Raw genomic sequence first — 26,783 nt, forward strand, 5'->3', positions numbered from 1 at the left:
TGGATAGAAATCGTCTTGCTTTTTCTGCGACTATTTGTACTAAAGCAAAACGATGCCCACCAGAAGAAAGCAAGCAGCAATTCATAAGCATAAGGTCGCCTCTGTATGCTCTGTGCAAGCACTCACTAGGTACTAAAGCACATCTTGGATCTGAGTGCTGCATATGCCTCCAGTGTGAATAAGAACAAATGTTTTCTATTTCTGTAAACTCTCTTATGCATAAATCTTAACAGTGCACAGTTCTTGGCATCCTCAGCGATTGAGATTTTGCCCTGAAAAGGCACTCAAAAGAAGAACTGTTTCACTGGAGGGTGTTTGTTTGGTTTTTTAAAGCATTCGCGAAGTTTCCTGGATTTTCATAGGTTCTCTCACCAAGCCTTTGTATGACAATATAAACACGGTAATAAACCCAACCAGAGATTGTATTACACAGCTATTCCAGGTACAGTGGACCCTTGACTTACAGACGGCTTGACTTACAGACTTTTTGAGTTACAGACTTCTCTGGCCGCAAAATTTAGGTTTGACTTGCAGACTGAGATTTGACTTACAGACCAGAAAAAAACCAAAATGGAACAAAAACGGCCTGTTACGGGATTAATCGGTTTTCAATGCACTGTAGGTCAATGGAGACTTGACTTACAGACTTTTTGACTTGAGAACCATCTTCCAATACGGATTAAGTTCTCAAGTCAAGACCCCACTGTATACATGAGCTGCATGGCGTGTGGCTGATGAACATATATATTTTCTTCTCTCTCTTTTTTTTGCTCCAGAAAGTCCACCTGAAGCAGGACTAAGCAAAGTGCATCTCTTCCAATGCTGTGAGGCTTCAATCCACAGGACGTCTCGCCCAGGGTGTGCTGGAACATGTAGTCCAGTATCTTCTGTGGGGCTGGACTCTGCCCATGCCCATCTAGTGTGATCAAGTCACTGAGGGTGTCTTCGTTTAGATATTGAATCTAATTGACACTCCTACCCAGCCTGGTAAATAGGATCACAGAAAGCTGCTAATGGGGGGAATGGTTTTGTAGTTCATCGCAAAGCAAGTGTCTTGGTATCTTCATAGTGCTTGTGGAAGAGGCAAAGTTCCATCCATTATGGTCCCCACTGCTTGTTTCAGACTCCTAGGAAGGTAGTTTTTAAAGAAGCTTTCTGACCAAGTTAAGGTGGAGGAGGGAGCCATGGATTCGGCTTTCTCACCAGCTCACGGGCCAAATGACCAAGGAGATAATTTGATAGATGGTGAAAGACACCTCTTTTCCAAAAAATAAAGGCGAGCCGTGTGGTCAATATGCTTATTGTATAATTTATTTATTTTTTTGAAAAAATTTTTAGCGGTCTGTAAAGTTCTCACCTATTCCTGCCTTTGAAGTAATGGACACACTGAAGTTAGTGTCTATTTTCCACAGCATCTGGAAACTCCCTGGAGGCGGCTCGCCTTCAGCAAGGTAGTGTATAAAGAGCCTATCCTTGTAAGGACTGAACTAGGCAACTGTTTCAGGTTTCCACATCCCCTCCTCACAACCTCTGTGAGTGAGGTAAACCGGCTATTCCTGAGTATAGCACAAGATGAATTTCAAACCGGCTACATCACTTTGGCATTCACTGTCACAAAGCACAGGATCAAATATCACGACTGGATGTCTGGGTTTTGTTTGTGTTTTTTCTTTTTTAATTTTTAAGGTTCTCCTTTTGCATTCCTCTCAGAAAGAAAGGAATGAAAGCAAAAAAACACTGTGTCCATGGATGAAACATGTACATGTGTGTACACACACACACACACACACACACACACACACACACACACACACACACACACACACACACACACACACACACACACACACAGAGAGAGAGAGAGAGAGAGAGAGAGAGCGGCCTAAGAGGAAGCCACGGTACATAAACACAGCTTGGAACGTGGCGGACATTTTGACATGAAAGTGTGCAAACGCTGAAATAAAACTCAAAGGCAGGTCAATGACATGCTGCCAGACCTGCTACCCTTTCTCCCACTAAGCTCTCCACTGAAACTGCAAAATGCAAAACATCCCATTTTTACTGCTTTTCAGTGTTACCAAGAGTTTCCTTCCTTGCCAAGACCTTACCCCTGACTCAGCTGTGATCCTAATCCTTTCCACTAGCTCATGATCATTTTCATGTGACTATCACGTACAGCAGAACTAAAAGGCCATACTTGGAAATGTAGTCATGCATCCCTAATTTTAGACTGCACCTTTTCTTTGGGTACAGACATCAGGTCTGGGAAGCATGGAGATCTGTCTGCCTTCTTAACAGATCAAAGTTTTTTTCTGGCTGCTCTCAGCCCTGAGTTACCCATAGCTGGGTTGAGTGGGCAGAGGACAGGCTGTCCCAGCCCAGAATGGCTCCCGAAACAGCTTCCTGCTCTTCACCTGCATAATCACCCATAACATGAGTGCCCCATCTTCGATGTATAGGTCGACGGCTGTACATCCCAAATCTCTCAAGTTGTGAACATGACCAAACGGCAGTATGGGGGCGAGGAGGTCAATAGCCAGTTGAATTGTGCTGCGCTGAGACTGTGGGAAGGAGAGCAGGTAGAACCTACAATGTAGGCAAAGCAGGATTACACAGCAGAGATCATAAGACTTGATCCCACCCATGATACTCCAGACCTTTTAAGCTGATTTTACCTCCATGCACAGAATTCTTTATACAAAAAGCTCACGAGCCGGACTAAGACATTTTCACAAACGTTGTCTCCCTCTGGCAATCCCCTCTACCACTTAAGCTATTTTTTTTAAAAAAATAAAGCACATGCAGAAAAGAGGACAAAAGTAAGAAAATACAGGTAGCTTGGATGGTTACAGGAAACAAAAGGCTAGTTTGCTTACACTGCCACCCAGACAGCAGCTAATTTGGATGGCAGACAGACCGTGTGAATAATACTGTGTGGAACTACGAAGGGGGGGGATGCTTGGGGGAGGTGGGGGTAGTCACCGAGGGAAGACGGCAGACTGCCTCGAAGTCAACCATTTTTCATGGACACGGCTCTTATTTTATGGTATTATAGCTCCAGAGGATGAAATGGATGGAGGCTTTTGTTACACTGCAGACAGTGGAATCCGAGATTCCTGCCCTCCCGAAGCCGCTTCATGCTCTAAGAGAGGACTTGTGGGTACTCTCAGTTTTAACTCAGAGCAGATAAAGACACCACAGGAGTGGGAAAACCCCGGAGAGGAAAAGGTAAGAAGCCCCTTGCCTCTTTGACTCACGGGCTAGGATTTGTCAGAGGTGGCGTTGTGAGAAGAAAAAAAAGAAGGGACACTACTAGAAGAAATAATGGGACTGTGAGCAACAAGTCCAGCACCTGCTAGCAGAATCATGGGAGCAGCTCTCCTCCCCGCAATTTTTTTTTTACACACCTCCAATACCTCCTGCAGTGAATGTATTTCCCATCTGGAAGAGATTGGGGAGGTGGTGGACAGGGGGATGGGAGGTTCAGTTGAGTAACAACGGAGGTCATCCACCATTCTACCTCTCAAAAAGATAAGCTAATCATGCACGCAAGCAGATTTGGCTGCACGGCGATGCCAGGCAGAAAATAAAGCTGTTTGGAGTGAGCTGATGGTTGAGCATCCACTTCACTTGCCCTTGACAGAATCATCCCCCAGCCCAATTTCACGGGCTACATGAGTTCATCAGATCTCGTAAGAGACACGAAAGATATGATGGCAAGCTGGGCTAACTCATTTTTACACACACACACACACACACACACACACAGAGAGAGAGAGAGAGAGAGAGAGAGAGAGAGAGAGAGAGAGAGAGAGAGAGAGAGAGAGAGAGAGAGAGAGAGAGAGATACAGAGACAGACAGACAGACAACATAACAAAGAAATAATATGGTGACTTCAGAATGCCATCTACTTTCTCGGAGTTAAGTGTCCTGCATATTTCAGCAGAGTGCCTTTGTGATGTGTCAGATTGGAGGTAACTTGAAACACATCCCTTTGGGTTGAAAAGTTTCTCAAGTCATAAAAATGAATCATGGAATACTCTCCATTCTCTGGGAGAACTAATGCAAGCCCTCATCCAATGAGTCATTAGGTGAATGAACAGAGAGGTAACTAACCAGTTCTAACACTTGGCCTGTATGCGGGTCACTACTTTGATCGCAATTCTCATGGTTGTAAGACAAATCCGATGAGAATAAGACCTGTTCGCAGATCTCTGGAAGGAGCAACAGCAGGAAGAAATGTATTGGGATTTGATTGTGCTAAAAATACTTACCCAACACAGTGTACGTGTCGGATGATCAAGTCATAATCTCAAACACTGTGACCCTTCTTAACAAAAGTATAGGCATGTATCCTACTAGTTAGATTTTCAAAGAAAAACTCCATGTTAATGTAGAGCAGAAAAACAAATGTTTTCCTCTTGAATTGAGACCAATGTGTGTGGAAACATTTCCAAATGAACACTGGGACAAACTAATCTACTCCAGCATATAGTATTTATTTAAATTTATACCCCGCCCATCTAGACCAAAGTCTACTCTGGGCGGCTAGCAATAATAGATAGAATAAAAATAATAAAATAAAATTTAAAAAAAGTAGTAATATAATTCAAGATGGGGAAAAATATTAAAGTGATGACAGGAGGGAATGCCTGCCTAAGGAGCCAGGCTTAAGTTTGCTCTTAAAAACACCCAGCAAGGGAGCCAGACAGATCTCTGGGGTAAGACTGTTTCAAAGGCGAGGGGCCACTGCCGAAAAGGCCCGGTTTCTTGTTCTTTCTCTTCGGCCCTACCTCGGTGTTAGGCCCCTCAGCCACCCTTCCTGGCTAGAACGAGTGATTCGGGTAGATCTAGGTGGGAGGAGGCGTTCCACTAGATATCAAGGTCTTACACCATTTAGGGCTTTATATGTCATCATTAACACTTTGAAAATCAATGTGGAAACGAACGGGCAGCCAATGAAAGGCAGCCAGAGTGCGGGAAATATGCTGATATTTTCTCATCCCACTGAGAAGTCTGGCCACCGCATTCTGCACTATTTGAAGCTCCCACATCAATCTCAAAGGTAGCCCCACGTACAGCGCATTATAGTAGTCTAATCTTGAGACTACAAGCGCATGGACCAGAGTGGTGAGTGCCCCAACATCAAGATAGGGACGCAGCTGGGCTATCGGCCGCAGATGGAAATGGGTGGAGTGGACCTGGATCTCTCTGCTCGATCTACTGTGTTCAAAAAAGGAAAGAGAGCTCCCAGCGGATGGCCTCCACTTTATATTTTAAAAATGCTGCGAATTGGTCAGGTGAAATACTAGTAGGAGGCCTATCACTTAGATCAATTCCAGATAGATCGCGGACTATACGGAAAAGTTCCGCCTGCTGATTTGAAGCTTCGCTTATCTGGACAGTGAAGTGAGCTCAAATGGCAGCCCTCACCTTAGTAAGGTAATGGTTAGTCACGATCCTGACAGCTTTCAGACTATAATCCATCAGGTCCCATCTCCAAATGCACTCTAGCCTCCTCCTGTTTTGCTTCATAGCTCGCAGCTCCTGGTTAAACCAGGGTGCTGGCCGAGCTCTGCAAAGGAGAGGACGTTTAGGAACTATCATGTCAACAGCCCTGGTGGCACCAGCAAGCCAGCCATCAACCAGAGCCTTGACAGGAGCGCCAGTCAGATGAGCTGGAATCCCTCTCATGGAGTCCTGGAATCCTATAGCAGTGGTTCTTAATGTGGGCGATAATGCCCCCCAGGGGGCAATTTCATTTTTCAGGGGGGCGGTGGAATGAAAAGGGGCAGCGTGGGGGCGCTGGAGCAGAAGGGGGCGGTAGGGGGCGCTAGAGCAAGCCAAACCTGTGAAGATGGCTGCAGCCTTTTTACAGTGTGCATGAATATATATTTTCCTCCAATTTTAATTTAGTTTCAGACTTTTTGTCTTGAAATTTTTAGTTCCTGCATTTGGTTTTATGCCCTTTTTATATTTCTTTTTGTGTCTTAAAATTCACTTGCAACTAAATCATTAAATGTTACTTTTGGGGGGGCATTTCATTTTCTTGGAATTTAATTTTGTTTTCAGGGGTCATTGGATTTAAGTGTCATAAATAAATAAATAAATAAATAAATAAATAAATAAATAAATAAATAAATAAATAAATAAATAAATAAGATATCATCATCGCCGGGAGGGGGGGCGATGATAACTTCCTCAATGGCTCAAGGGGGCGTTTCTTTCTAAAAGGTTAAGAACCACTGTCCTATAGGATCCAGGAGCCTTTGAGGGGGGGACCATTAAAATACGTCTTTGCTCCCTGCAGGGAGGGAGAGCCACTGAGAGGTTACATTTTATTAGGTGGTGGTCTGACCATGACAAGGGAACTGACAGAAGGTCAGTTACGATCAGATCACACTCACTCCGCTCAGTGGAGAACACCGGGTCTAGCGTGTGATCATCCATGTGGGTGGGGCTGTTAACATGTTGGGACATGTCCAAGGAAGCCATGGTTTCCAAGAACTCAGGAGCCGGACCAGAAACCTCCGCCTCTGCATGGATGTTGAAATCACCCAAGACCAGAAGCCTCGGGGAAATGGCTGGGTCATCCCTGGCCCCAATCGACACGTGGAGGGCCTCCAGACCTGGCTTCACCACCGTAAAGCACCTAACAACCTCCAGAGTGTTTCTATAAACAATGGCTACTCCCCCCCGCCTCTCCAGCCTACCCTGGTGCTGGACTGCATAACTGGGAGGACAGACAAGAGTCAAGGGAACACCCCTTTCCCCGCCCATCCAAGTTTCAGTTATGCATGCCAGGTCTGCATCCTCCTCCAGAATGTCTTGGATAACCTGGGATCTGTTGGATACATATCTGGCATTCAACAGCACCAGATTTAGAGTGGAGGGATGGCTGATCTGACTATCTCGAGACTGACGGTTGGTCACAGTGACAGAACAGTGAACAGCCTTCACACATCTGTTTGAAGGCTGAAATGAGTAGGAACTTTTGAAATGAGTAGGAACTCATACCTCTACCCGTAATCACTCGGATGTTCAAAGGACCACTGCAGGGGGGAGGGGGGGGCAAGCCTTCCACTCCATAGTATCACAATGTCAGAACTCATTTGAAGGTATGGGCCCCAAATCTGCAAATCTGTATCTGACCTTGGCTTTTTAATGTCCAGTTGGATTACGAGGGGCTTCAGGACTGCCCATATGGAGATATAAAAGTTCTAACTGATGTTGACTACCTGGTTCCCCTCGCACAAGTAGTTAAGTGTTGGCATAATCCCTCCTGGGCTCCTGCTGCCATACTTAGTTTTCATCTGTCCGCGTGGTTTTAGGGGGTTTATTGACTAAATATTGAGTTTAAACATTTTGCCACTGATGGAGAGTACAAACTGATACAGCAGTCAACCTGAGAAGAACACACATTGTCCTGATTAGCTGCCTAAAGATGGAGGACCTGGTTCATTTTCTCTTAAGAGTGCCTATCAGACTGGGACCCTGGTATTTTGACCCCTTAATTATCAGTACAGTGGTGCCTCGCACAACGGGTGCCTCACACAACGATGAATTCACACAACGATGCCTTTTTCTGTTAAATTTGCCGCCTCACACAGTGATGTTTCCTATGGGGGATTTTCACACAACGATGTCTCTTTTTCGTTCCTGTAAAAGTGTCTTACAATATTTGGAAGCCGTTTTAAATGCTTGCAATGGTTAGCCCACCTCCTGAAACCTATGCAAACTGATTATGGTGTTGTTCTGACACTTCGTTAATTTGTGGTGATTTTTTGTTTTCCCCCCTCATTGAACTCCATGCATTTCAATGAGGGGGAAAAACAAAAAATTACCATAAATTAACGAAGTGTCAGAACAACACCAAAATCAGTTTGCATAGGTTTCAGGAGGTGGGCTAACCATTGCAAGCATTTAAAACGGCTTCCAAATATTGTAAGACACTTTTACAGGAGCGAAAAAGGACTTCGCAAAGCCATTGAAATGTATTGAGTCGGCTTCAATACATTCCAATGGAGGAAACATTGTTTCACACAGCGATGTTTCCTATGGGGATTTTCACTCAGCGATGGCAATCCGTTCCAATTGGAACGGATTAACCGGTTTTCAATACATTCCTATGGGAAATGGTGTTTCACAGAACGATGTTTCACACAACGTTGATTTTTTTGGAACCAATTAACATCGTTGTGTGCACCACTGTACTAGGGGGAATTCCCCTTAAAGAAAATGCTATTACTGTTCACAGGTACTGATTATTATATCACATTTGAAGTTGTCAAGTATGTCAAATCAGCACTAGAGAAGGTGAAATCTTTACCCCCTCATTGAAATAATATGTTTATAGAACTATTAGCTAATATGCATTCCATTAACAGCATTACAGCATTCTCAACAGTACTGTTGCCATGTTCTACGTCTTACTCTCTTTCCTTTCTTGGTATTCAAGCAAAAGGCTTGATTGACTATTGCAAAATAAACTGAATTTAGGACTCAAGGTCAACCAATGGAACTAGCTGGGTTAGATTTAGGAAAATTAATTCTTAATGGTTAATAATTACAAAGGAATTCTTCACCACACAGTTTGCAATGTTTTCAATTCACTTATATTAATGATGGTAGAGGACAGCCATTTAATTTGTTTGTAAAGAATAGAGTAATTCATGAAAAAGATATATGGCTGAAATCTAGTAGTAAGAGCAGGACTGCTGAATCAGAGGAGATTTGGTGAATTGACACCTACATTAAGTTATGTTGATTTAATGGGCTGACAGTAGTTGTGACTTGCCACTGGTTTTCAGCCTGTGAATGCCCACTAATCATAAAAGCTACAAGTACAGTAATTCATGATCAGAGACAGCATAGCTCAGAACACCAGATGTTGAAGGCATCAAAATAGAGATGGCTACTATTATCACACACTGGTTGTAAGCTTCCCAGAAGCCACATGGCTGGCCACCACTAGAGACCGGGTGCTGGGCTTGACCAACCTTTCATCAGCTCAAGCAAGGATGTTCTGACAGAGTTGTGGGAGAGCAGATGATTGAGCTATGACTCAGATCATCCATGTGGGGAGTGATTTCTAAACTGTAATTAGATGTCTACCTTGTGAAATGTTAGGAACCTGTTTTACTAAACGACTTTCTGCTATAGCTTCATTCACATCTGAATTGGCACTTGTCTTCTTCTCTGCTCTTAATGACACACTTAAAGAGAACAAGTCACCCAAACTACCTCTCTTTGTTGGAAACTCCTTTTTGGATGAACTAACTCCATGTTGCCATGGCTGCTATCTTCCGCCACCCACCACAGTCATCAGCAAAACTAGGGAGGTTATCTGTGTAGCTACCTCTCCTTCCCAAGTGCTCGTTTGTATTGATGATTCCTTACTTACTCCCCATATCAGAGTGCGCACAATATTCTACTGCATATTTCAGCTGCACTGCTTTTACCATAATATAGAAACCCTTTAATCCTCTCTCACTAAGAAATGGATTAAGAAAACATTGATTGCTTTCTTCAAAGCTGTTTGAAAATAAAGCACTAGCTTTTAAAAAATAAATATATACTAAACAGGAAGCCATCATGAAAGCATATTACATATGAAGGCATTTTCTTTTTCTGCACTTTTATTTGAAAAATACAGAGAAGAACATGAATGAGCCTGCCACTTTAAACATATTAGGGAGGGGATATTATCAAGTTTGTGTTCTTTATCTACATATATTCCTCTGTGGCGGAATTCTCCATGAAGCTAAATCCTGCCCTTGAATCTGATTTCACTGAGTGTGTTTCAACAGAAGCAAAATATCACAAACTGCCAGCATCCTGTTAGGTAAGATGTTGCACACCATCTTTAGCTCAAAACATATCCCTCAGTACTTGTTCTTGCTGCTTTAAGGATTCGACTTAGGTCAAGATGCAGACTAGACCCACAGAAGCAATTAGGATGAGCAGCCAGAGATGAGACTGACAGCTGACATTAAGAGCTATGGGAAGTGGTGGCCAAATGGGCACGTGATTACCTTTAACATGTCACGCTTACAGCTTTAACATGTCACGCTCATAAGCCACACTCAACCCCTTTAGGGAGATTTTACTAACATTACATCAAATTCCTAAGCACTTTTGCTATAGCATCTGAACCAACTGAATAACAACAACAACAAAATGTACAGAAAGCTGGGAAGCAGCTGTTCTTTCAAATTTTTTCTCCCTTTTCCACCCTGTCAGCATCTTGACCTGGTTACCAAAGCAATTACATTTCCTAAAAGTCTCTGCATCGACTAGGCGCGCTTACAATTCTGAACGACTCTTTATCAGGTAACTATGACGGCCATCCCATCAAATCAGCCCAGGAACACGGGACCAATTTAATTCTGTATGTGACAACATCTTAAAATGACCCCTTCAAACTCTTGCTGAATGGAAGAGGCACTTTAAACTTTCCTGGTCAATTTGTTACTGCCAAAACTGAAATGGGAAAATGGATATACTATGCTATGTGCACTTCCATGCAAAGATGTCCCATTAAACTCAGTGGTGGAAGTTGCTTCCAAGGAAAAATTTATAGCACTGGGATTTAACTGCATCCAGGAAGCCCTCCCACAAATACTGTCCTCTCCTTTGTTTGTAGGTTCAAGAGGAAAATCAGAAGCTCCAGTTTCCCTGAACACAACACAAAGGGATCAGAAACTCTTGGCTCCCTCTTATTTTCACATATAAACCCGCCACAAGGTCATCACTTCTGTGAAGAATCAAATCAGCTGCTCTGCAGAGGAATACAAGCCAGTATCTGAAGACATCCTTTTGGAGCAACTTCCAAAAGAAGCCAGTTAAGATCCCCCAACCCCTGCTGCCAATGAAACCAAAGCCTGCCTTCAAAACAGGCGACAGGTAGGATGCTACAGGGCAAACTGGCTGGAACATTTCAAAGGCATTTTGTTATGTTCTCAGACACACTAGACTACTTTAAGCGCCCTAGTTTGGACCAAAGGTTGCATTCCTATGAGCATGGACGGGGAAAAAGAGAGGCTTCTGTTGTAACTTTATCAGAAGGAGGTGGATGCTGCCTATGATATCCCACAAATCAGTCTGCAGTTACCAACATTTCTTTCTGACATTTCAACAAAAAAGGTGATTAACATGAGGCCCTTCAGATGTTGACAACTGACTATTCCCATCAATCAAACTGTGGCTAATGGGAATTTAAAATGCACTAGTTCATACAAGGGTGTCCCTATTAGGGAACAACTGCCTTGGATAACCTCAAATCTTCATTCTGTACACAAGATATGACTGTAAAGAGGAAACCCATTACCTATAGTTTAATGAAATGTGTGTGTGTGGGGGGGAGAACACGACATTTTCAAATCAGACAACACTCAGAGCAGTTTATATTCTATTTTAAATTTCCATGCATATTGTCAAAGTACAGTGGGGCCTCGCTTAACGATGTTAATTGGTTCCAAAAAAAACATCGCTATGGGAAAACATAGTTAAGCGAAACACCATTTCCCATAGAAATGCATTGAAAACCAGATAATCCGTTCCAATGGGAACGGATTACCATCCTTAAGCGAAAATCACCATAGGAAACATCGCTAAGCGAAACAATGTTTCCCCCATTGGAATGCATTGAAGCCTATTCAATGAATTTCAATGGTTTTGACAAGTCCGTTTTCGCTATTTTTAAAGTGTCTTAAAATGTTCAAAAACTGTTTTAAATGCTTGGGATCGTTAGTGCACCTTGTGAAACCTTTGCAAACGCAATTTGGCTTTGTTCTGACTCTTCGTTAATTTTTGGTGAATTTTTCTCCCCCACTGGAATGCACTGAACTGTAGGTTTGACAGCTGGGGAGAAATGGGGGAGAAAAATTCACCAAAAATTAACAAAGAGTCAGAACAAAGCCAAATTAAGTTTGCAAAGGTTTCACAAAGTGCACTAATGACCCCAAGCATTTAAAACAGTTTTTGAACATTTTAAGACACACTTAAAATAGCAAAAATGGACCTCGCTAAGCGAAACAGGGGGACCTAAACTGGCATCGCTAAGCGAGGCATGGTCCCAAACACTGCTATGCAAAATTTTCCCATAGGGAACATCGCTAAACGTAGCGCAAAATCGCTCCAAAAACCTCATTGCTAAGCGAATACATCGTTAAACGAGGCAATCGCTAAGCGAGGCACCACTGTATTGTGAATTTTATAGACCTGAACAGATCCAGAATGTAACATTGATGAACTGCCATAATGAACACCTGTGTAACTGCTGAGTCACAGTGACTAAGAAGAAGATAAGGCAACATCAAGGGATGATGCAACACCCATGTGGAGGAAGATGATGCAACACTTCAAGTGATTGGACAGAAGGATCAGTTTAATAGTATATAAGGGAACATTGTAGACAGTAATGTATCTCCTTCTTTCCTCTATGCTTCTATCCTCTATGCCAGAGTTCCCCAACCGTTTTACTAGTCCGGACCGGCGGAGTCCCTGACGGAGGTGGGGTGGCCCTTTGTGCTTGCCCTCTCCGATGCACACGCATGGTGGTTGGGGAGCGCGTGCGCGCACATTCCCTCACCACTTTGCACATGCGCAGGGGCAGCTGCCCACCTGTGGCAGCGGCGGCAGCGGAAGTCTGGGAGTCTTTTTAATTTTATCCAGCTCTTGCCCACCCCCCTAGCCGCCACTGCCGGGAGGAGAGCCGCCGGAACACCCGGGCCTCCCCAGCCACCCCCGTCGCCGCCACCACTGCCGGGAGGAGGGCCGCTGGAACACCCGGGCCTTGCCCTGCCTTCCGGCTCTCCTCCAGGCCTGCCACTGGGCCGCAAAGGCAGACCTCCCGCCCGCCCCCGCACTCCCCGCCCCACAGCTGCTTTGCGCACACGGGAGCCTGCATGAAGGGGTGAGGGAGCGCTCACGCCGCTGACATGCATGCGCGCAAAGCAGCTGTGGGGAGCGGAGTGCGTGGGGGGACGGGAGGTCTGTCTTCGCGGCCCGGTCGGGCTCAAGCCACGGACCAGCAATGGGCCGCGGACCGGAGGTTGATGACCTCTGCTCTATGCTACTTTGCCTATATTTTTGCCTGCTACGCCGAAGGTCTGCTACTTTGTACATTTGTACTGTATATATTTGTTAATACACGGGTCTTTTTGTAGAAGAAGAGTGTGTGTGTGTTTTTTTCTTCAATCAAAACTCTGCACATTAAACAGCAAGAAGCTGACACATATACCCCTCCCCTCTTTTTTCATGGTGCTTATTCTGGTTTCAATTTGCTTTAACAATTTACGATTCAAAATGAATTATGGCTTGATCAGGCCAGAGAAAAGCAAAAAATGGAAGAGGTTGGTAATTTGCATGATTAACATCATAGGGCTCTTGGGTGTTTACGATACACATAATCTCTTTCGAACCCAGATAGATAAAATGAGTGGTATTTTTGTGTAAGATAACTTTGGATGTTTTTAAACAAAGCTTTGCTCTAATACCAGGGTGGATTAAAATCAGTGATTTAAAAAAATGTAAACAGTTTTTATTTAAATCGAATTTATTTTAATAAAATGCTTTTACAGAAAAAATCTATTTAAATATAGTTTTCTATTTAAGATACAGTATAGTTCAAAGGTTAGTCAGCATGAAACAGAACTTAGTTATGTAGCATGAAGCCATATATTCATGTAATATTTAATTTTTTAATAAACTAATTCAATTAATCCAAATTATCCAAGCTGAGATAACATGCATTTTTTCACAGTAAAAACTGTATAAAATGAACAAAGTTCAAGTGAAGACTTTAAACCCATTGTTGTTCTGCAAGTCTATGTACAATGAACACATTGATGTTTAAGCAAATACAAGAATATGTATGCTATATAATGTTATTGTTTTAGTTAAATAAAACAATTTAGTAGTTCTCCAAATACGGGTGATTAACTCATTAAACTAAAATCAGTTTTGATACAGCTGTTTTATTAATCTGTCAGGTTATTATTCTAAATATGAAATTCATCTGGTTGCAAATATTAAAGATTATAACTACCAACAAGAACGAGTCTTTAAAATTCATGATTGAATTACAGACTAGTGATTTAAATCAACTTGATTTAAATCAAATCCCCCCTGTCTTAGCACACTTTTAGAACAATGAATTGAAGTCGCAATTGGACATAAACACCATCAAATTCTAAACTCGTCTCTTAGAAACCTTTATAAATCACAAAAAAGCTGGATCCAACTATGTCCGTTCATGAGTGTACAGCCTCCCCTGCACACACAAGGGCATCTTCTGGTTCTGCAGAAGATTCCTCCATAAATAAAGGAAACTGTATGCCAAAGGTGGGCTTCCATTAATGATTTTACACAGTACCACCCAGTCTGAAGCTAGCCCCTCATCATCATCATAGGCATCCTTCAGTCTCGAGAGACCACGAGTAACATGCTTTCATTTAATGCTAGAATGTATTCTGCTACATCTCCAGATCCAATCCACAGAAATGAGCCTCCTTTTTTTCCCCATTAAAAGGAGGAAAAGGGGGATTGGAGAAAATATTTTGTAGAAAAAGGAGAGGGAATAAGAATCTTACTGTTTGGACCTAAGACTTCTCTACTCCAGCATTCTGTCCACCGAGGCCAGCCAGATACCTGCAAAAGCCCTTGAGTGATCCTCATCTTGCATTTCCTTAGCAGCTAAAATACACAGCCATGCTTCCTCTGATCTTGGAACTACTCTACAACAATCATAAACGGTTCTCATGGATGGTCTTACCCTCCGTAAATCTGCTGAATTCCCCCCTTTTTAAAAAAAGCTTTCCAAGGTGGAGGGGCCCAATAGCACATCTTAGTGAACAACACAGCTGAAGTACAGTATGCACTATGTGACCAAGTACTTATTTTTCTCTAGCCTGGCTCTCCTATCATTCAGGTTCAATTGCTGGCCCAGGTACTAGTATGAGAGGTATCTATACCACCCACTTTCTCCACAATACATATAATTTTATACAACTCTGTCTACTCCCTCCTCTTCTCCTCTAAGTCAAGCAGCCCTTTTTTCTAAGTAAAACTTTATTTGATTTAAAAAAAACCCTGGTACTCTTAGTTTTTAATGGCTATACTTTAAAGTACTTTTAAAAATTATTTGTGGGGAGTGAAATTACAAAAGTGAAACAGAAACAAAGAAAGCAAAATCAATTTTTGCCCCTAATTCAATTATTTTAATGGTATTTGGAAACTATCATTAGTGCATTCACATCCGCTGCCTAATGAACAGCAACCCATTTAAAACTTTATAAACACTATTTTTATATACAAAACATTAACATTTTGTGTGTATTTTCTTGGAAGTAAGCTGAATGGATTTACACCTAGATATGCATTAGACTATGATTTAAATGGACCACAAAACTACCCTCTCATAAAAAAAGATACTAAGCTATTTAGTACTGATAAACTGAATTCCTATATTTTCTTTTGTAGAAATTAACTAAAGACAGTTTGTTATATTTAGAAATATATGTTACTCACCTTTCATAAAAAGTTTATATCCTAATTCTTCTTAGGGCACATAACTGTTTCATTAAATTAACTTATATATCCGTTCACCTCAACTCATCTTGCTAAGAGCATTTGTCCACTTTAATTCTTAACAATGTAGACCTTTTTATACATTTCTCCTCCGCATTATTCAAACATATCATGTGCTTAGAGCAATCACTTAGCAGAAGGAATTTTGCCTTAAGTCACCACTCTCTGAACTTTGCATTTCTGTACTTCAATATGAAAAGACCTTCATGTAACTCCTGAAGCATAATTCTAACACATAATCCTGCACCCCAAAACTGTAAATTGGGATTGGAGCATCAAGTTGTTTCCAATGGAGGGCAATCCTATGATTTAGTAGCCAAAAGATCCTCTCAACTTCTCTGCTTAGGTGTTGAAAAGTAAAGGTGGCGGTTTCTGTTAGTGAGTCAAGCCGTTATGCTTGCTGCTGTCCTCTTCTTTGTTGCCTTTGGCTTTTCCTAGCATTATTGTCTTGTTCAGGGACTTTGAACTTCTCAGAAGCTGCTTTATTGTGCAAAGGGGCTGTTAACAAGTGGAGAACGGTTATTCTTGAAGGTGTTCTGCACTTTACAAGATGTGAAGATTGCCTTTTGGCATCAAATCCTACCTAGAAGCAGAAATTGTTTCGGAAGAATAAGTAGTAGCACCTTTTCTTAAGTATGTTAATTAACATTCTAAGATAAAGCATGCCCCAGTGTCTATAACAAAGATATTTTACTCTTATAACAACCAGTTTGCTATTTCCTTGTTTTGCACACAGAACTCTGAGAACGCCAGGGAGAATCAAGGATTCTCCTAGTTAAACATCTTCCCCTTAAATTCTGTTTTTCAAAATCATGGTGGAATGTAGTCAAACCCAGTATTGTTATATATTTTCCCCACTCCTTTATTCTTGTCCCAAAATTAACAATACTGTACTATCATGTTTTCTTCTCAATGCCATTACTCAATTCTCAACTCCAATCCCAAATTAGGATCAAATATATATTCTGAAGTGATAATGATGCATAAGTCCCAGATATCATGATCTCTGACCTAAGAGCCTTTCACTTTGCTTTAGGCTATCCCTTGCTAGAAAACCTAGTGGAAAACAACATACAGTATCACCCATTTTACTGAGGAAGTGTCAGAGCACAATGTATAAGCAATACGGTGGCTTGACAATAGGATAGCATAGTATGGTATAAACTATGCTGTTCTTATGAATAAGATACTGGGATTAGGACATGGCAGGTCCTCTTAGACAGTGCGATCTAGTCCCTAGCTTGAAACACATGCATCTCTACAAGGATCACCCATTGTATTAACTAGGATGTTACTCGTATTATCTATTTTAACTATGGGCACTTTGAAATTACTGTAGTTTAGTCTGATGGTGTTATATACTACTCATGAACAAACAAGGTCGTTCCGTCTTATGTACTTTTTAAACTGGTCTTAGTAGGTTTCATTTTGTGGTCCTTAATAACTAGCATATTTAACTGTTTTAATAATGTGATTTTTACATTTGCCATTCCTTCTTGAATCATTTGTATGGCACCTGAGTCCACAAAGGGAAAGGAAGGGTAGAAACTAAACAAGTAAGTATAGATGGTGGGGAAGAGATTCAGGTATGCCATCCTGAGCTCAGTATAGGACAGATGAGATACAATGAAAGAAGAGGTATACAGTATATCAGATAAAACTGATCTGCTTTGTACCAATCTAGTCTTCTCTTTGAAAACTTCTGAGCCATCATTCCAGCAGGACATAATTGCAGAGAGCATATGCCCTACACAGAACTAGCATTTCAGACAGCTCCCAAACTTTGGTTTCTAGACGTCATTTGACTTCAAGCCATTGATTCCAGTCTAACCAAATCATGCCAAGTTATTTCCAATATCTCTAGTATGGAAAGGGTTAGGATCCAGCACATATTCAGTTGGCCTAATGCTAGCTCAGCAGGCTACCAATAATCCTGGCCAATTACAGTGGGGTCTTGACTTAAGAACCGCTCGAGTTAAGAACATTTTGACTTAAGAACCACTCTCATAGGAAAATATTAACTTGACTTACATACTTAGATTTGAGTTAAGAACTGAAAAAAAAAACACATGGGAGGCAGGGAAAGTGCAAAATGTGAACTTTCAGTTAACTGTTGGCCAGTGAAAAGGGTGCCTGTCTGCTTCCTCACTCCTCCCAGCGTTTAGGGAGTGGATTGGGAGACAGTCTTCAGACTGCCTGGTACTTGTACTGCCTGGACTGTATTTTCCCTGCCTTCCCTGAACCTTTCCTGACCTAAGAAAAAAAGAAACAAAATATCCCCCTCTAGTGGTCGAAGGCAGAATAGCAGCTTCCCATTAGTTTCTATGGACGGAAAAGAGCAGATACGGATCAAATGGTTTTCAATGCATTCCTATGGGAAATGCAGATTTGACCTGAGAACTTTTTGACTTGAGAACTGCCTTCCAATACGGGTTAAGTTCTCAAGTCAAGACCCCACTGTATATGCATCCCTATCAAGCAAGTGGCTGAAATCATGTTGCACAGTTATGCAAACAGTGTAACTTTCTAATGTGATAAATCTCCAAATTTTCTTTACTTATGGGAATTTGCCTCTAAAAGCTACACCATTTTTGTAACTGGCAAAACAGGATTTCAGTTTATAGTAAGAATTCATAAGGAAAATATCAATCAGCTTTTCTTCCTTGGTTAAATTACAGTGTAAGCAGCTATTTTAAACCAATCATCCCTTCCTTCCCTTATTCCACAATCCACCTTTATGTTGTACAGGTACAAACACTCTCAAGGAAGATAGCACCAAATACAGTGGTGCCTCGCATAGCGACGATAATCGGTGTAGCAAAAATCACTGCAAAGCGATTTCGTCACTATGCGATATTAAAAAGCCCATAGGAATGCACTGAAACCCCTTCAATATGGGATTCAGACTCACCTTAAAGCGAAAATCCTCCATACGGTGGCCATTTTCGCTGCCCAATAAGCGAGGAATCCGTCCCAGAAAACAGCGGGCGGCCAATTTTTTTTACCCAGCGGCCATTTTGGAACCGCCAATCAGCTGTTAAAAAATCATCGCTTTGCGATGATCGGTAAGCAAAACGGGGTACCGATCATTGCAAAGCGATTTCCCCCATAAGGAACATCGCAAAGCGATTGCAAAAAGTTAATCGCTATGCGATTTCATCGTTAAACGGGGCGCCCGTTAAGCGAGGCACTACTGTACTCTGAACCTTGCTAGGAAAACATTGCTATACTACATTCGTGTACACAATTGTTATTTCTGTAATAATATACCCAAGTATTGAGAAAAGGTATCTACATATAAAAAATAAGGCCTGTAGTGCTCTCAAGCCCTGACTCCAGCAGGACTTGTTTACGCAAACTACCAAACTACTTGGAAAAACTGACTACAAATGTAAAAAGCGCTTCATTGACTTGTGCAAGCTGTGGAACTCTTTCACAGAAGATCTGGGGTCAGCAACCACAAGCACTCCATAAAGAGATGCATAAAATTAAACTAACATAAAATTAAATGTTGAATGCACCAGAAGTCTGGAGAGTTTGAAGATGGAAGTCAAGATAGGTTTTTAATTCCAAATGACAGCCAAGGAATTAAGTAAATCTCAAGACGCCATTTCATCCCCAATCTTATTTCTCTGTAGCATCTGCTGTATTTTTATCCCACTTCTCCTCCAAGAACCACAAAGCAGTATACAGTATATGGCTATCCTTCTCATTTTCACTCAACTGATCCCCACCACCATAGAAGGCAGGATCAAGCTAAGAGAGTGACTGGCCCAAGATAACCCACAAAGAGTCAGTGGCTAAGTGGGGGGATTAGACCCCAGGTCTCCTGAATCTCAATCCAAAACTAACTACTACAGGACACTGGTCTACTTCTTTCACATGGAGGGTACAGACATCATTTAACAGGAATGTTTGCAGTCACAATGGACACAACATAATTTAAAAGCATTGTTTAAGTTGCCATCCTGTACTCACTCACATGGGAACACCTGGACATCCAGCGGACTTTACATGAAAGCCTCAACATCCACAGACAACTTTACATGAAAGCCAGAGAGAGACCACAAAACGTTTGAACTTGCAGTTCAATTTGCTCTTTTGAGTACAAATTTCATAAACCTACTTATAAGTATAATTCATACACTTACTACAATATCTTGCTCAGCTTAAGGAGGTACTATTCACATGCATGCTTATTATTCAGATTAAAGATGAACAGGTATATTGCCTCCACACAAAATGAACACTGTGGAGTGATTTAAAATCAAAGCAATAATTATTCAACATGCATGTATGAACATAAACTACTGTTGGATTCTTTCCCAATCATTACCCTGTTTGTTTCACATATACTATAATAATCTCCCAGAGACATTTTTATTGGTTATTCACACAGACAAACATGTGGGGAAGATATTTATAAAACCTTCTTGGTTAGAAAACTTCATTTTACTAAATAAAGGGGGATATGGTCTCTTTTTGCAAATGTTTCTTTCGTACACATGCAATTAACCTTTATTCAAGAATGACTTCTGCTTTTTTTCAGGTCAGACATCAGTGACACAACATTAAAACCTAAAAATGTTTTGAGAAAAAATGACATAGTCATCTCAGGCTTCAGTTTGTTATAAAAATTAATGACCCATTATAATTTCAAATTTAGTCAAAGGTTGTTTCCTAGTTTCAGTACAGGAAGAGAAACTTTTAATTTCCTACATACTTATAAAATATGGTTTTCAACATGGTGGGATATAGATTAATTTGAAACATCACTGAAGAGTAAAGTACTGTAATTGTTTCAAATGGCTAATTTAGCAGATTTTTCAAAACTGTGTGAAATTCAGTATTGATATTAAGACTTCACAGGACAAGCACAATGACTTTCCACATATGTTGCTCCCTATATATTCTGAAAAAGTTTGAAATCAGACATGTGTAATCCTATCATGTATGTTGTCCCAGAGTAAGATCTGGGTACCGACAGCCCAGATTTTACAATGGGCTTAACTGAACACTTAAGCACTTTGTCATTTCTACAACTGTATACACTGTTTTTCAGTTTCAAAGTGCAGCATTATCACTTTTACTATTGTAATTACAGTTTGACTTTGGAAGAAAATACTGTACTTTTACAAATTCATTTAAACATTTAATTTTTAATATGCTTCTCATGTGCGCTGCAATTCATTTTTAAAGCAAAAAATTTGAACTGGAAGAAGCTTAATTCTTCTACTAAATACTATACAAACTGGAAAAGTCAAGATTTCTAACATCTCAGTCTACTAAAATCAACATACAAATACAGTAACCTGGTTCCTATATGGGCTTTCCCAGTGTGATGTAGTGCAGTAGTCCCCATGGACCGGTCGGGAAAGGCGTGGCACCCCCCCCGCGCTCATGCATAAAGGGGCAAGTGTGTGTTCACACAGGCACGGGCGCACTTGTGTGTACATGCATGGGGGTCCTCACGTGAGCACACTTGTGAAGGGCATTCGGGGGCACTCGTGCGCATGCACGAAGGGGTGGGGGTGCTCACGCGTGCACTCACACACATGCACGAAGGGGCTGTGTGTGTGTGTGGGGGGGGGAGATCTGTCTCTGCAGCCTGGTCTGGCCCAGGCCACAAACTGGCATTGGGCCGTGGACTGGGGGTTGGGGACCCCGGGTGTAGTGGATAGAGTGATGAACTAGAACTCTGGAGAACAGGATTCTTACCCCACTTGGCCATGGAAACTAACTGGGAAGGGGGTGGAAATAGATAAAACTATTCCATAACTATCACACTTACCTTGAAATCCCTATTGCTGTTCCTATAAGCTGGTTCTGACTTGACAGCACAGAACGCACATATGTTATATCAATATTTAGGCTGTAGCCTTTTAGCCTCCAGAACTCAAGTGGTAGTACACAGCAGAGGTCATCAACCCCTGGTCCGCGGCCCGGTGCTGGGCCCCGGCCTAAGCCCGACCGGGCCACAAACACAGGCCTCCCCCCCCGCAAAAGGCTGTTTGCACCTGCACACGTGCTCGTGTACATACGCAAACACCAGTGGCACCATTCGCGTATGTGTACAAGTGTGGAGGTGCTCCCGCCTTCCCCAGCCGGTCCGTAGACCGAAAAAGGTTGGGACCGCTGATATACAGGACAGATTGCAATTTTGCTGCAGAATGGCTGGAATGAAGAGTATTATGCCCCACTGCTCCCATACATATACTGTACCAGGCTGTCTAGGTTTCCTATGACAATTTCTAGTCCTTGGGCTGAATTCTCAAGTGTTCCTGGAAGTGTTAACTTTCTAAAGACCAGGAAGGACTGCCATAAAAAAGAAGGCTGAAGCTTGACCTTCTCCTCTCCCTTTGTTTTCCATCTCACTACATGCAAGATTTGTTGGTTTGTGCTATTCACACTTCACAGCAACATACAATGTCAAATGCAATAATGAAAGGACAATTTATTAGCCCAAAACAATACAATCCTTCCTATTTAAGACTGTATTGTTGGGGGCTAAGTTACCAAGGAGGAAACTGAATCCTAAATCCAACTGACAGTCCCAATTGAAGTAGATCCATAAAATAAACCACTGAATTATGAGACATACAGAGGCAAATCTTAGTGATTCAATTGGTCTACTTTAGTGGAGGCAGAGATGGATTTATTTTTAAAAATTATACCCCTACCTTGCTCCTCCAAAGGACTCAAGACAGCTTACAATATTAAAACTATTTAGATGTGTTTTTTAAAGGAAAGGCCTTAATCTCTGAATAATGCATGTATTTTTCTTTGACATCATTTTTGTTGCTTAGTCAACTATGCTTTGTTTTAAAATATTTTCATTGCATCCCCCCCCCGTTACTCCCCTTATATATATAAAGATTAATCTAATTAATTAATTCTCTGGTCGAGAAACAGCATGCACAGAAGTAATGCAGCACTTCGTCTCCTTCATGCAAGGAGATGTGCAACAAATTCCATGCCTTATTTGCAACCAATGTGGGTTTGGGCATATGAAAGGGCCTCCCAGGGATGGGGAATGTTTATGTGACTGTGTTAACTAAATAGGATGTGGCCTCTGAGTCAGGCCTAAGCAGATTCATTATTAATACAGTGCAAAGCATAGTCAGCTTGCTCCTTGAGGCAAGAAAGACTAATCCAGAGGTGCAGCTATTCAATACCATGGAAGCAGTATGAAAGGGCTGGGCTAGAATGAAGGACAGCAGAGTAACACAAGTAGAAGAATGGGCAACTACTGCAAAAAAACTGAAAATAAATCTTAAAAAGTTATGCAAAGCTGTATTGAGATATGTAAACTCTTCTGAACTATTAAAAAATGAAATGCAGATGTATATGTAAAATTGTTATAGCTGGCTTACATTTCTTTTATATCTTATATGAAAACCACCTGTCCAGAAAATTAATATCATAAAACATTGTTTCCAGAAATTAGGCTCAGTACACAAAGGTACAATCAAACTTTTTATTCAGGAAAAGGCAGTTTCAAAACAAAGTTCAACAGATGATTCCCAGAACACTACCCACATATCATGTGTTAATTTTTTAAATTAACTGAACAGCTTGATAAAGGAATTACATAATTAAGCATAATATTGTGAGCCTGATCTTGTGTTCACCTAAAAGCTGTGTTCACTGAGATTGTGTTCAACAATACTTTCCATAGAACACATGCAAAATTGCAGCCTAAACCTACAATTGTTACTTGAATGTAATTCCCACTGAACTTGCAGAATCAGGGTACAAGTTTGACAAGGAACACTTTGTTAATATATACAAGATGAACAGTTTGTGCTAGCACCTTCATTTCCACCTCTTCTTACATCTCCCAAATCAATATTCATTAGTTCATCACAAATTATTTGCCTACCAAGATGAATGCTACAACGTGAATGTACAGTCTAGAATCTGTGAAGACCTGTGCTCCTATTTTTAATATGCACAAGACAAAAGTCCTGCATTCAAAAAGTAACATATTAAACCCAAAGAAAACTGCCAGGCTATGGGCAGGCATGTTAACAAAACATACAAAGTCAAAATCTATCTTTTTTTATTGCCAAGCGTAATATTAGCACTATAAATCCAAACAATCAGTATTACAAGACTAAGTAGACATTCCAGATTATACTTTTAACTAAATCAGCTTAAATTTCTCCTCTGTAATATTAGTCCAAAATCACACAGGCGCACACAGCTGCTGAAATGATTTTAAAGTAATTTTACAGTACTGTCACCTAAAAAGCCATTGTTCCCATGCTAAAATGTTCTTAGTTATTCTGGAATGCCAATTGTGTTCCCAAACACCACAATCCTGTTGTTGCAAAGTTTTGCTCTAACCAATAAACCAGCTTCCACCTGCATGAGCTAACTTTAATTTGCAGCAGCTTGAACACAGGGGTTCTATTTTAGCTAGAGGGTTGTGCTTAATAATAATTAATAATTACATGCTGTCAAGATAAAACTCAAACTTATGGTAAGCTCTTCTCAGAAGTGCTCTACCAGTCCTTTCTTGTTTCAAGACTATGTCACTTGCCCATCATCACTTAGGCTGGCTCTTTTCTATAAGGCCATAGGGAACTCAGCTCCCAACCAACCCCTGGCTCCAGATGCTCTAGTTCAGAGCTATGCAAGTTGCTAGCTAGAATGACACCAGGCCTAAAGTACAGAAACACAAAAATGCACCCATATGAGGCTGCAGTTGTCTATATGGCACCGTTTTGAGTACGATCCATGTTCTCCTGTATATCTACCACCTACATTTTTGTGCAACTAACTGTGCACCAACACCTTCTTTTGGAGTGCAGCACTAGAACAGGTCATAACCAATGTGTATTCTAGCAAAAAAATAAAACCAAGACTCTTTCTGCCACAATCCAAGCTCTTTCCAATTATGAAAGTATCTGTCCTGCTGCCCCTGGAGCTGCCACAGTTGAGTTTATTCTCTAATAAAAGTTAATATGTTCGTATGCTGTTGCATTTTATAGAGCGTTTAGAGGACTTCTGTTAACTTTACTGTGCAAGTATGCTTTGAGGACATTTTTAGCAGGAAAACATGTGTTCATACACATATCTTACAGCTCCAGGGGCACAGGAGGAGGGGGAAAGAAAAAGCCAAGAGGATTATTAGAACCTGGGAGGAATGAAATCGGTAAAGGGCAGGCCAAAACTATAAATTAAAAGGACCGGCTTTCGAAAGGCAAAGTGTAGAACACAAAACTGGAGACCTCAATGAGAAGAAACATGTGAACTCTCCTGGTTTTAAGCGACTCGCGTGTTCTGGATCGCCCCGAAAAAGCCATCCAGCGAGGGCGGCAGAGCCTGAGAACAAAAGGCTGCATCCTGCAGCGGTGCCCTTGGCGGGATACTGCAACAAAACACGTGAACCAGGGCCGGGTTTTATTTGAATCTTCTTACAAGGAAAGCCAGGCGGGTTCAGGGCGAGTCTGATGGTGGCTGGGGAGAAGACGAAGCCGCAGCAGAAGAGGCGGCAGGGTTGGAGGGCCTTCCACGAGGCCCGGCGCCCTGATTCGCACCCCCCCCTCACCATTGCCTGCCCAGGGGGAAAGGAGGATGCCCTTCCGAAGACCCGAGGCTCCAGGTCATCGGGGCAGCTCAGGAGGAAGAGAGGAAACGTGTCCCCGGAACAGAGCATCCCTTCACGCCCACCATCCCTATCTCCCCCCTCACAACCACATGGGAAAAGGGGGGGGGGAACCCCTACGAGAAATAGTAGCTAGATTTGTCCTTTACTTACACACTTACAAACACACTGAAAAGGCGCTGGGTTTTTTGTTGTTGTTGCAAAGGGAGCAGCTCTGGACCGACAGAGAGCAACAGGAAAGCCGGATTGGGGCTTTATCCACCCACCCACCCCTCAGCCTCACGGTAACACGCCGCCATGCCACCTGGCCGCCCAGGCTTTCCCTGGGTCCCCATTTCCTCCCTGGACCCTGTGGGGCGAGGAAGAGGGAACCATTCTTTCCCTCCCCGCCACACCATACCAGAAAGGCCGTGTGCGGGGCGGGGAGGGGGGACGACGCAAAAAAAAAAAAAGCTGAGGAAGAGGAGGTGGGATTAGATCCCGGGCCCTGCGCCGAGAAGGAGTTGGAGAGGGAAACAAGAGGGTTTAAAAAGGGAGGGAGCCGGCTCTCCTCCTCCCGCCATCATCCTCTTCCTCCTCCTCCCCCTCTCCACTCTTCCCCCTGCCCGCGTTTTCTCCCCCATAACGGCAAGAAGAGGCGGCAACCAGCAAGAGCCACCCCACAGGGAAGGGAAGCCGCTCCCGCCGAAGCGGAACCCTTTCTCCTCAGGGAGACAAGGGGGCCGCCACGGCGTGTGCCCGTCCTTGCGTGTGTATGTGTGCTTGTATATGCGTGTGAGTATGTGTGTACGCGCTCCCCCTCCCCTCTTCCTTGTCAAGAGCTGCTGCTGCCGCTGCCGCCGCCGCCACCGAGCCAGCCGGCCGGCCGGCCCGTGTCTGGGGGAGGGAAGGTAAACAAACGGGGTTTTATAGCTACCTCAGCCCGAGTGTGCCGTGTGCATCTCCCTCTCCGCTCGGTACCAAACCGCCGCGCGCGCGGGCGCCGCCTCCTCCTCCCACTCCGCAGTGCTGCGGCGGCGGCGGCTCCTCGCTGGCTGCCTTTGGCGACCAGCGCTCCTTCTACGACCGCCGCCACGGCCTCCTCCCGCTACGCCATTCACCAATGCGCCTTACGCCAGCGGCCGGGCGGCCCGCCGACCTTCTAGCTGACGCGCCTGCGCGCGCGTTCAGCGCTGGAAGCGCAATATCAATCTCCCCCCCTCCACCGCACTTTGCAGGCCCCGGTGAGAGCGAAGTGCGAAGCCTTACCGCAAACGGCGTAAGGGGGGAGTTAGCGTAGCAAGCCGCCTTGCGCATGCGCAGTTGGGACGAGGGGTTAGCAGGCAGGCGAGGTCTCGCCTCCGCCGTTGTTTAGCGTTTGGCGAGCTCACCATGGCTGGTGGTGGCCCCTGAGGGTAGATAGTACGAGGTGCGACCGTACCTCTAAGCACGGCCGCTTCCGACCCCTCCCTCCCTTGCTTTGGGTGTGAAGGGGGGTGGGAAGGATTTAAAAAGTTGACATTCAAGGGTGGGGTAGGAAAAGAGCCGAAAAGAAAAAGGCTAAGACCTAGAGATGTAAAATTTCTGAACATTTCCAATT

The 26,783-nt window shown here is 42.8% G+C and overlaps 1 protein-coding gene across 1 annotated transcript in view; it reads right to left on the reverse strand.

Annotated features, from left to right (window-relative positions):
- The window catches only part of SLC39A10 (solute carrier family 39 member 10), a 57,952-nt gene extending 31,661 nt beyond the window's left edge, over positions 1-26,291 (reverse strand). Inside the window, exon 1 of the mRNA XM_020808914.3 lies at positions 26,121-26,291. The gene's annotated coding sequence lies outside the window, so the exon portion shown is untranslated. The remainder of the gene's footprint in view (positions 1-26,120) is intronic.
- Positions 26,292-26,783: the final 492 nt, after the last annotated feature.

This window comes from Pogona vitticeps, chromosome 1 (assembly GCF_051106095.1).
Source record: "Pogona vitticeps strain Pit_001003342236 chromosome 1, PviZW2.1, whole genome shotgun sequence".
NCBI lineage: Eukaryota > Metazoa > Chordata > Lepidosauria > Squamata > Agamidae > Pogona > Pogona vitticeps.